At 42.3% G+C, this 12724-nt stretch overlaps 1 long non-coding RNA gene across 2 annotated transcripts; it reads left to right on the forward strand.

The window, feature by feature from the left end:
- Positions 1-1019: 1019 nt before the first annotated feature.
- LOC120856231 lies at positions 1020-10008 on the forward strand. 2 transcript variants are annotated; one of them, XR_005719407.1, is made up of 4 exons: positions 1020-1080; positions 6217-6354; positions 6630-6716; positions 9914-10008. It is a non-coding gene; the product is annotated as an uncharacterized LOC120856231 (long non-coding RNA). The 2 variants fall into 2 exon arrangements; XR_005719406.1 differs by having other exon boundaries at positions 6217-6716.
- The last annotated feature ends 2716 nt before the right edge of the window (positions 10009-12724 follow it).

The following is a 12724-nucleotide window of genomic DNA, read 5'->3' on the forward strand; positions in this document are numbered from 1 at the left end:
CCCCGAGATAGCTTCCCGCTGAAGTGAATCAGTTTCCTAGGCTCTGCTGGAATAAGGCATCTCTTCCGAGGTCAGAAGGAGGGGTCTCCGGGAACCTCACCGGGAAAAACCCCCTGCCTTCCACCCTCGGACCCGAACCCCATCCGAGCTCCAGGAAAGCAGCGGCAGAAACCCAGAAAAGGAGTGTGTCGCTCAGGGGAAGAGAGAAGGAAGCTGGGGACAGGGACGGAAGGCATGAGAAATGTGACCGGTGTGGTGGGGTGCTGGGCGATTCTCCCCTCCCTTCATTCTCCACTACTCCTTTCCAGAAGCTGGTCAGCTTTGTCACCATGTCCGGCATCTGGAGTCGTTTTTCTGTTGCTCCTGTTCTTAGAAAAGTTGTTGCTTTTCTGTTGTTACTACTCTCAATCAAGAGTAGCAGTAGTTCCTGGAGGGTTTGCCGGGATTGGGTATTTTTGTGTCATTAGACAGAAGGGAAAAAAACTTGAAGGGGGAATTGACCGGTGAAGAATCAGTAAGAGGCACATGGAAGTCCTGCCTTGTGCTTTCCACGCGATCACACAGACACATGTTTCCTTAAAAAAAGAAAAAAATCCTTTTGAGTAACAGCAAGTTAGAAGAAAGGTTTTTTTTTTGTTTTTTAAACCAAACAAAACACCTACATTTAAGGGCCCTATCCCTTTTTTCAAAACTATGAGGATTCTCAGACTCAAGGGGTGAATATCTTGGTAGTAAAACACTTACACAAAACAGCCTTTAGGTTTTCTACCCTGCAATATCAGTTTTAATGAAGGCATCATATTTTGAGACACTATCATTTGCTCAATAATTCTGCTTTAGATGTTTCTGTGTTAGTGGGCAGGGTTGCAAGCAGTTAAAGCAGTAAGGGAACGTTGCAGATTTAAGAAATCACTAAGGGGCAGCTGTTAGCCTTCCTCTCCTCCAGGATCACAGTTACCCAGCTGGTGTGTGGAGCAATGAGGAGCTCTCATCATCCTGTTGCCTCTTCCTCCTCTTCCAGGAATGCCTTCCCAGGTTCGGACAGTCTTCCAAGAACAACAGAAAATGAGCAAATGCCAAGTGAAGTGTTTCTCTTCTCTGTTCCCTATTTTGTTTTCCAGTGGATTTCCTGGCGTTTTGTTAGTATGTTCATATAAAAAGCTACCAGAGTGGGGTTCATCCTGTCCTTCCTGCCCCTAACTTCATCCTGGGTGGCATCTAGACTCGACTACCTTTAAGATGTCATCATTTCTTTTTTAAAAATTTTATTTTTAAATATTTTATTCATGCATTTATTTTTGGCTGTGCTGGGTCTTCGTTGCTGCACAGGCTTTTTCTGCGGCAAGTGGGAGCTACTCTAGCCGAGGTGTGCATTACGGTGGCTTCTCTTGTTTCAGAGCATGGGCTCTAGGGCACGTGGGCTCAATAGTTGCAGCTTCTGGGCTCTAGAGCATAGACTCAATACTTGTGGTGCATGGGCTCAGCTGCTTCATGGTATGTGGGGTCCTCCCAGATTGGGGATCAAACCCATATCCTCTGCATTGGCAGGTGGACTCTCCACCTGTGAGCACCAAGGAAGCTCCTTGTTGCTGTTGAATGTAAATGTTACGGCTGTGACAGAGATTGCATGTGTGTCTTCACTGGCTCCTCCTCGTCTTCAGTGGCCACACCTCCCACCTGTGGAGGCACAAGATACCCCAGTGCTTTCTTCTCTGCTGGGAAGAAGACAGTAGACTGGTTACATTTAAACATTTAATGAAAGAAAGATAAGTTAAGCTTATCATTATTGTGTGGATTAAGAGAATGTATATATTACTTCCAGAGGAGGCAATGGCACCCCACTCCAGTACTCTTGCCTGGAAAATCCCATGGACGGAGGAGCCTGGAAGGCTGCAGTCCATGGGGTCGCTGAGGGTCAGACACGACTGAGTGACTTCACTTTCACTTTTCACTTTCATGCACTGGAGAAGGAAATATCAACCCACTCCAGTGTTCTTGCCTGGAGAATCCCAGGGATGGGGAAGCGTGGTGGGCTGCCGTCTCTGGGGTCGCAGAGTCGGACACGACTGAAGCGACTTAGCAGCAGCAGCAGCATATATTACTTCAATGCTAGAAGAGAAGGCAAAAGGAGAAGGGGGCGGCAGAGGATGAGATGGTTAGATAGCATCACCAATTCAGTGGACGTGAATTTGAGCAAATTCTGGGAGATAGTGGAGGACGGAGGAGCCTGGTGGGCTACAGACCATGGGGTGACAGAGTCGGACATGACTTAGTGACTGAACAACAACAACAGAAATACTTATTAAAAATAAATTGGGGGTGCTCAAAACTTGACACTCAGGGTGGTGATGAAGCATTCTGGAGAACTCTCAATTCCAGGGATGAGTCCAGAATTACTGCACAGTGTGTTCCCGAATACCTTTGCAGCTTTTCATCTTCTCATGGCCCTGCCCTGCTCCCGTTTCTGTCATACTGCTGTGCGTTTTTCATGTCTCTCTGACTCTGCATATGCAGTGGTACTACATTAATAAAGGTCTGCTATTCAGTGAAGCCTGGCCAGACAACACAAAACACTGATTTTTAGCATAGCTCTGACTGGAATGCAAAAGTAGGAAGTCAAGAAACACCTCAGATAACAGGCAAATTTGGCCTTGGAATATGGAATGAAGCAGAGCAAAGGCTAGTACAGTTTTGCCAAGAGAACCCACTGGTCATAGCAAACACCCTCTTCCAACAACACAAGAGAAGAGTCTACACATGGACGTCACCAGATGGTCAACATCAAAATCAGATTGATTATATTCTATGCAGCCAAAGATGGAGAAGCTCTATACATTCAGCAAAAACAACTCTGGGAGCTGATGTGGCTCAGATCATGAACTCCTTATGGCCAAATTCAGACTGAAATTGAAGAAAGCAGGGAAAACCACCAGATCATTCAGGTATGACCTAAGTCAAATTCCTTATGAAAAAGTTGGCTTAAAGCTCAACATTCAGAAAACAAAGATCATGGCATCGGTCCCATTGCTTCATGGGAAATGGACGGGGAAACAGTGTCAGACTTTATTTTTGGGGGCTCCAAAATCACTGCAGATGGTGACTGCAGCCATGAAATTAAAAGACGCTTACTCCTTGGAAGAAAAGTTATGACCAACCTAGATAGCATATTCAAAAGCAGAGACATTACTTTGCCGACTAAGGTTCATCTAGTCAAGGCTGTGGATTTTCCTGTGGTCATGTATGGATGTGAGAGTTGGACTGTGAAGAAGGCTGAGCGCCAAAGAATTGATGCTTTTGAACTGTGGTGTTGGAGAAGACTCTTGAGAGTCCCTTGGACTGCAAGGAGATCTAACCGGTCCATTCTGAAGGAGATCAGCCCTGGGATTTCTTTGGAAGGAATGATGCTGAAGCTGAAACTCCAGTACTTTGGCCACCTCATGTGAAGAGTTGACTCAATGGAAAAGACTCTGATGCTGGGAGGGATTGGGGTCAGGAGGAGAAGGGGACGACAGAGGATGAGATGGCTGGATGGCATGACGGACTTGATGGACATGAGTCTGAGTGAACTCCGGGAGATGGTGATGAACAGGGAGGCCTGGCGTGCTGCATTTCATGGGATCGTAAAGAGTTGGACACGACTGAGTGAACTGAACTGAACTGATCTGATACAGTGGAAGTGAGAAATAGATTTAAGGGACTAGATCTCTAGTGCCTGAAGAACTATAGACGGAGGTTTGTGACATTGTACAGGAGTCAGGGATCAAGACCATCCCCATAGAAAAGAAATGCAAAAAAAGCAAAATGGCTGTCTGGGGAGGCCACACAAATAGCTGTCAAAAGAAGAGAAGTGAAAAGCAAAAGAGAAAAGGAAAGATATAAGCATCTGAATGCAGAGTTCCAAAGAAAAGCAAGGAGAGATAAGAAAGCCTTCCTCAGTGATCAATGCAAAGAAATAGAGGCAAACAACAGAATGGGAAAGACTAGAGATCTCTTCAAGAAAATTAGAGATACCAAAGGAGCATTTCATGCAAAGATGGGCTCGATAAAGGACAGAAATGGTCTGGACCTAACAGAAGCAGAAGATATTAAGAAGAGGTGGCAAGAATACACAGAAGAACTGTACAAAAAAGATCTTCACGACCAAGATAATCACGATGGTATTATCACTCACCTAGAGCCAGACATCCTGGAATGTGAAGTCAAGTGGGCCTTAGAAAGCATCACTACAAACAAAGCTAGTGGAGGTGATGGAATTCAAGTGGAGCTATTTCAAATTCTGGAAGATGATGCTGTGAAAGTGCTGCACTCAATATGCCAGCAAATTTGGAAAACTCACCAGTGGCCACAGGACTGGAAAAGGTCAGTTTTCATTCCAATTCCAAAGAAAGGCAATGCCAAAGAATGCTCAAACTACCACACAATTGCACTCATCTCACATGCTAGTAAAGTAATGCTCAAAATTCTCTAAGCCAGGCTTCAGCAATATGTGAACCGTGAACTTCCAGATGTTCAAGCTGGTTTTAGAAAAGGCAGAGGAACCAGAGATCAAATTGCCAACATCCGCTGGATCATGGAAGAAGCAAGAGAGTTCCAGAAAAATATCTATTTCTGCTTTATTGACTATGCCAAAGCTTTTGACTATGTGGCTCACAATAAACTGTGGAAAATTCTGAAAGAGACGGGAATACCAGACCACCTGATCTACCTCTTGAGAAACCTATAGGCAGGTCAGGAAGCAACAGAACTGAACATGGAACAACAGACTGGTTCCAAATAGGAAAAGGAGTACGTCAATGCTGTATATTGTCACCCTGCTTATTTCACTTATATGCAGAGTACATCATGAGAAATGCTGGGCTGGAAGAAACACAAGCTGGAATCAAGATTGCCGGGAGAAATATCAATAACCTCTGATATGCAGATGCTGCTGCTGCCGAGTCGCTTCAGTCGTGTCTGACTCTGTGTGACCCCATAGACAGCAGCCCACCAGGCTCCGCCTTCCCTGGGATTCTCCAGGCAAGAACACTGGAGTGGGTTGCCATTTCCTTCTCCAGTGCATGAAAGTGAAACTTTAAAGTGAAGTCGCTGAGTCGTGTCCGACTTGTACCAGATGACACCACCCTTATGGCAGAAAGTGAAGAGGAACTCAAAAGCCTCTTGATCAAAATGAAAGAGAAGAGTGAAAAAGTTGGCTTAAAGCTCAACATTCAGAAAACAAAGATCATGGCATCTGGTCCCATCACTTCATGGGAAATAGATGGGGAAACAGTGGACACAGTGTCAGACTTTATTTTTTTGGGCTCCAAAATCACTGCAGATGGTGACTGCAGCCATGAAATTAAAAGATGCTTACTCCTTGGGAGGAAAGTTACCACCAACCTGGATAGCATATTGAAAAGCAGAGACATTAGTTTGCCAACAAAGGTCTGTCTAGTCAAGGCTATGGTTTTTCAAGTGGTCATGTATGGATGTGAGAGTTGGACTGTGAAGAAGGCTGAGCGCCGAAGAACTGACGCTTTTGAACTGTGGTGCTGGAGAAGACTCTTGAGAGTCCCTTGGACTGCAAGGAGATCCAACCAGTCCATTCTGAAGGAGATCAACCCTGGGATTTCTTTGGAAGGAATGATGCTGAAGCTGAAACTCCAGTATTTTGGCCACCTGATGCGAAGAGTTGACTCATTGGAAAAGACTCTGATGCTGGGAGGGATTGGGGGCAGGAGGAGAAGGGGACAACAGAGGATGAGATGGCTGGATGGCATCACTGACTCGATGGACGTGAGTCTGAGTGAACTCCGGGAGTTGGTGATGGGCAGGGAGGCCTGGCGTGCTGCAGTTCATGGGGTCGCAAAGAGTCAGACACGACTGAGTGACTGAACTGAACTGAATAATACCTTACTACAGGAAGAGTATTCATAGATATAATTTGTCTCCTTTAAGCTCCTTGAAGGCCAAACAAAAAGGACTGATTTAACTCAACAGTCTTGGCAAGCTGGGACAATTTCAGATGCATGGTACGAACTTCACAGTTTTTGTTGGAATTAAGTTAATACACCATGTGGATTTTCCTATCACAATACCACTTCTATCTATAAAGTAAACCACAAAACAATGTGTAGATTGGCAGCCTGTATAATATTTATGGTAAACTTAAACATATTAAGAATTATTTTGCATATCTTTCATGTCACTCAGTACTGATCTCTTTGGTTTGAATAGAAGTGTGCTGGCCAAGGACCCATGTCATTCAAGGACATGACTGTGGAATTCACTGGAATGAGTGGTGACAACTGAGGTATCAGAGGACCCTATACTGGGATGTGATGCTGGAGAGCTATAGCCACCTGGTCTCTGTGGGTGAGATGTCTTCTCTGTGTAATGCCTCACTATTTTTCTTTCATTAGCTGCCAAACTTATGAGCCCTTGGTGAAGCCTTATGATGTTAGTGCATTCATCTTATGGGTCAGACGTGTTTGCTTGGGCACAGAAAGCTTGCTGTTCTCACCTTCCAAAAGAAAGGTTCAAATGGGCACCTTTATCACGTGACTCCTGAACCTGCACCTTCCTCATCCTTCAGGGGCTCTGATGTCCAAGAGGCTTGTCAGAAGTCTTACCCCATGTCTTACTCGCAGGGTACTGCATTGCCAAACCAGAGGTGATCATCAAGCTGGAGCAAGAAGAGCTGTGGCCATTAAAATTTCCAGGCTGGAGTGGTCCTGGTGAGTTAACCATTATCAGGTGGAAAAAAAGAAGCCAGTGGAAATGTGGACCAGGTAGCTTGGTTCAGAAACTGGGACCTTTGGTCTCTGTGTCAGTAATACTCTTCAGGGGCCTCAGACCTTTGAAAGTAACTGAATGGCAAGCCAGCCTGCCTCAGATAACCCAAACTGTACTTCTGTCCACCACTCTTTTAAAACACCAGTGCTTTCCTTTCCTGCCTGACTTTTAAGGAAGATGACCATTCTTGTTCCCAGCATTGATTGGCTGCCTGCCTCTTCTTAGACCTTTGTTCTTGGTTTCTCCTTCTCTAGTATTCATTTCCCTCCAATTTCATGGACTATTTTCTTTTCAGTTCCTGCCCCTGCCCAGGCATTTGTTTATTCATTCTGCAAATATTCCTATCCCATGCCACCCGTGCTCTTGGAGTTGGAGATACACTGATAAACCAACACTTTCCCTGAGCTCCTGGAGCTTACACACTTTTCTCAAATAGAAATTTAAACAAGGCATTTTACCTTACTCTACTTAATTTCTATTTACTTCCACTAGGATATAAATATAAATTACATGGGAATTTAGAAATGTAAATAGAAACTTCATGGGAACAGGGTCTTTTTTCTTTCATGTCTGTTTCCACTGTCTCATATAGTGCGTTTAGCATTTAATAAAAGTTTTTCAAATAATAAATTCCTACCATTCATAAGAAAAAGTCCAACAGCCCAAGAGAGAAGTGAATAAGATACGTGAAAAGGAGACACAAATGGGAAACAAAAACACAAATGATAGATAAGAATATCTACAACTTCTTTGGTAATCAGAGAGAGAAAAAGTATCACAGTGAAATAGCATTTTCTATCCTCAAATTTGCCGAAAATTATGATGTCGTAATTAAGATGTTTTAGCCAACAGTTCTGATCATTTGATCACTCTGTCTCCTGGGAAGTTTGTTAAGAACTAGGCTTCCAATGTCCCTTCCCTTTAACGCTTCTTCAGTGCTCATCTGTTACTCAAGAGTTAAGATTTTTGCTTTGCCCAGTGACTGAAAAATTCCACCTCCTCCATCTCAGCCTTATCTGCCCTCTATGCTGCATTTTACTTGAGGTGTTACAGTTCTTTCATTGTCAGTATGGCAGAGACTAACCTTGAAATCTTTTCTTCCAAAATGTAAATCTCACATTTCTTGTTTCCACTTACTTAGGCTCTTTTTCTGCTCCTGTATCTGACAACCACAAAAAGCACATGTAACACTGATCTCTCCCTAGTTTCTCTTACTTTAAAATTTTCTTTTGAAAACTGTCTCCTATACCTTTTATTCTTACCTTCCAGTGACCTCACTCAAAACCAGAACCTTATTCTCTGAGGCCTTATTTCATTCCTAATTCTAAGTATATATTTTAAAATCTAAAGCATCTGTTTTGTCTTATTGGTGGCCTTATATAAACCTAGGGCTGCCCTCTATAAACTCCTCTTCTTAAACACATCAAGGCATATTCATCCTTTTTTGTTGATGTTGCCCAAACACTTACGGTTAAGTTCCAAACTGCTCATACATATGTCTTACCCACACCTGCACCTGTTTTTGAGGTTTGCCTTTCCAGACCCTGAAGAAAGGATTTAAGACAGTGCGTGCTGTGTAGTTAACGCTTGTGTGTTTTATACTATTTGATGTTTGAGCTCAAGTTCACACCTGTTTTGAAGTGCTCTGTACTCTCTCCCCTCTTAGAATTCACATTTCAGTTAGTGGCTGAGCCACAAGGACTCAGACCTCACATGCACTGTGACACCAGAGAGCATGTGGGGCCTTTTTTTTTTTTTAAACTTTTCCTTCATTTGATGGGTAATATATGAGATATGCTCACCTATTAATATTCATAGGTTTGACTATCTATTCAGAAAGCATTTCCTAAGTATACAGGCCTACATCACTTACTTGCAGACTCTGATTCATAAGGCATATAGATTGACACCAGGCTATGACAGTTTACCTTCCATGTTTTGAATAAAAATTTCCAGGTAAATCTGGGGTGGGGAAGGGATAATTTAGGAGGTTGGGATTAATATACACACAGTACTGTATGTAAATTAGATAACCAACAAGGACCTACTATATAGTACAGGGAATTCTGCTCAATACTCTGTAACAGCCTATATGGAGAAAGACTTTGAAAAAGAACAGATATTTGTTTATGTATAGCTGAATCACTTTGTTATCTGCCTGAAACTGATGCCACATTGTAAGTCAACTATACTGCAGTATGAAATAGGTAATTCTGATACTATTTGAGAGCTGCCAACTATACATCTACTCAGAGGGACTCAAAGGCAAGTATAGATAGAATAAAACCTGCTAGGAGCATACGATGTAATTGGGAGAGAAGAACAAAATCATGTGATATATATTGAAATTCAGTGTTATCAAGTACTATTGGATAAAGTTAGTCCTTTCCATAGTGTGTTAATAAAAAAAAATAGGCAGTAACTACTTCAGTGTTGGAGAAAATGGAGTTTAAGAGGCATCATTTTTTCAAAGTATGTGAGGAAAGGAGTTGGGAGAGAGAGAAGCAGAGGGGGAGGGAAAGGGAGATACATTTCCTGAAGGACTTCTAAATTTTTGTGGAAGCAAAGCTGAAAAGCAGACTACTGAGTGTAAAAACCTGTCAGACTGTGACTTGTGAGTGGGGTGAATATTTAAAAAAATATTTTATCATGTATTTTTGTAAGGATATCTTGAACAAGTACTATGTCTTATTTTCCCATTGGCTTATAGGTAGTGGGCTGTATCTGAATACATATAATGTTTTATCCCATACCTGAGATTTCCTCTGCTATGTCTTCTGACATCCATGTACACTCATATTCCTTGTTCTACTTCCTATTCATGTTTTTTGTTGGGGTAATCACCCAGTTATCTGTGTGTTTCCCTCAGCTTTAGTTTCTTCTTTTAAGTTCTGATGGTCTTCTTTGCAAAACAGCAAATCTATGTGTGTTCATTATAGTTTTATGCTCCCTTTTCCAATATAGCAAATGTTTTCTTTTTTTCCTTTTTCTGATCAAAAGAGAAAATATATGCTCAGGATTTCATCATAGCAGCTTGGGACTAAAAAGTGAGAAACACTGATGTAATAAATTATATTTACATAAGAAATGTGTTAGCTTTTTTCAAGTACACCTAACTTTCTTATTTATGACCTTATAGACAAAGGCCGCTCAGTCGTGACCAGCTGTTTGCAACCCCGCTGAGATAGCCTGCCAGACTCCTCTATCCATGAGATTCTCCAGGCAAGAATTCTGGAGTGGATAGCTATAACATTCTCCAGAGGATCTTCCCAACCAAGGGATTGAACCCTGATATCCTGCACTGCAGACAGTTTCTTTACCATTTGAGCTACAGGAAAGTGCTAAATCTCATCCCACCATCCCTGGGTGGACAGAATGATCTCTGTTTGCTTCCAAGGCAAACCATTCAATATCACATGAATCCAAGTCTATGCCCCAACCAATAATGCTGAAGAAGCTGAATCTGAACAGGTCTATGAAGACCTACAAGACCTTTTAGAACTAACACCCAAAAAAGATGTCCTTTTCATTATAGGGGACTGGAATGCAAAAGTAGGAAATCAAGAGATACCTGGAATAACAGTCAAATTTGGCTTTGGAATACAGAATGAAGCAGGGCAAAGGCTAACTGAGTTTTGTGAAGAGAACTCACTAGTCATAGCAAACACCCTCTTCCAAAAACACAAGAGAAGACTCCACATCACCAGATGGTGAATACCAAAATCAGACTGATTATATTCTTGGCAGCCAAAGATGAAGATCTATACAGTCAGCAAAAACAAGACTGGGAGCTGACTGTGGCTCAGATCATGAACTCCTTATTGCCAAATTCAGACTTAAATTGAAGAAAGTAGGGAAAATCACTAGACCATTCAGGTATGACCTAAATCAAATCCCTTATGATTATACAGTGGAAGTGAGAAATAGATTCAAGGGATTAGATCTGATAAACAGAGTGCCTGATGAACTATGGACAGAGGTTCGTGACATTGTACAGGAGGTAGGGATCAAGACCATCCCCAAGAAAAAGAAATGCAAAAAGGCAAAATGGCTGTCTGAGGAGGCCTTACAAATAGCTGAGAAAAGAAGAGAAGCAAAAGGCAAAGGAGAAAAGGAAAGATATACCTGTTTGAATGCAGAGCTCCAAAGAATAGCAAGGAGAGATAAGAAAGCCTTCCTCAGTGATCAATGCAAAGAAATAAGAGGAAAAAATAGAACAGAAAAGGCTAGAGGTCTCTTCAAGAAAATTAGAGATATCAAAGGAACATTTCATGCAAAGATGGGCAAAATAAAAGACAGAAATGGTATGGACCTAAAAGAAACAGAAGATGTTAAGAGGTGGCAAGAACACATAAGAACTATACAAAAAAGATCTTCATGACCCAGATAACCACAGTGGTGTGATCATTCACCTAGAGTCAGACATCCTGGAATGCACAATGGGCCTTAGGAAGCATCACTACGAAAAAGCTAGTGGAGGGGATGGAATTCCAGTTGGGCTATTTCAAATCCTAAAAGATGATGCTGCGAAAGTGCTGCACTCAATATGCCAGCAAATTTGGAAAACTCAGCAGTGGTCACAGGACTGGAAAAGGTCAGTTTTCATTCCAATCCCAAAGAAAGGCAGTGCCAAAGAATGTTCAAATGATCGCACAACTGCACTCATCTCACACACTAGCAAGGTAATGCTCAAAATGCTCCAAGCCAGGCGTCAACAATATGTGAACTGTGAACTTCCAGATGTTCAAGCTGGATTTAGAAAAGGCAGAGGAACCAGAGATCAAATTGCCAGCATCTGTTGGATTATCGAAAAAGCAAGAGAGTTCCAGAAAAACATCTGCTTTATTGACTACACCAAAGCCTTTGACTGTGTGGATCACAACAAACTGTGGAAAATTCTTAAAGAGATGGGAATATTAGAGCTCCTAAACTGCCTCCTGAGAAATCTGTGTGCAGGTCAAGAAGCAACAGTTAGAATTGGACATGGAACAACAGACTGATTTCGAAATCGGGAAAGGAGTACATCAAGGCTGTATATTGTCACCCTGCTTATTTAACTTATATGCGGAGTACATCGTACAAAATGCTGGGCTGGATGAAGCACAAGCTAGAATCAAGATTGCTGGGAGAAATATCAATAACCTCAAATATGTAGATGACACCACCCTTATGGCAGAAAGTGAAGAAGAACTAAAGAGCCTCTTGATGAAAATGAAAGAGGAGAGTGAAAAAGTTGGCTTAAAACTCAACATTCAGAAAACTAGGATCATGGCATCCAGTCCCATCACTTCATGGCAAATAGATGGGGAAACAATGGAAACAGTGTGAGACTTTAATTTTGGGGGCTCAATAATCACTGCAGATGGTGACTGCAGCCATGAAATTAAAAGACACTTGCTCCTTGGAAGAAAAGCTATGACCAACCTAGAGAGCATATTAAATTAAAGCAGAGACATTTCTTTGCTGACAAAGGTCCATCTACTCAAAGCTATGGTTTTTTCAGTAGTCATGTATGGATAGGAGAGTTGAATTATAAAAAAAGCTGAATGCCAAAGAGTTGATGCTTTTCAACTGTGGTGTTGGAGAAGACTCTTCAGAGCCCCTTGGACTGCAAGGGGATCCAACCAGTCACTCCTAAAGATCAGTCCTGAATATTCTTTGGAAGGACTGATGTGGAGACTGAAGCTCCAATACTTTGGCCACCTGATGTGAAGAGCTGACTCATTGGAAAAGAGCCTGATGCTGGGAAAGACTGAGGCCAGGAGGACAAGGGAACGAAGAGCATGAGATGGTTGGATGGCATCACTGACTCTATGGACATGAGTTTGAGTAAGCTCCGGGAGTTGGTGAATGACAGGGAAGCCTGGCATGATAATGTTTCAGATAAGAACTCTGATTAAATTAATACATGTGGGAAGTTGCTTCTTGGTAATAATCAAGAGGATACTCA

Source organism: Oryx dammah, unplaced genomic scaffold (assembly GCF_014754425.2).
Source record: "Oryx dammah isolate SB20612 unplaced genomic scaffold, SCBI_Odam_1.1 HiC_scaffold_2, whole genome shotgun sequence".
In the NCBI taxonomy this organism is placed as follows: Eukaryota; Metazoa; Chordata; class Mammalia; order Artiodactyla; family Bovidae; genus Oryx; species Oryx dammah.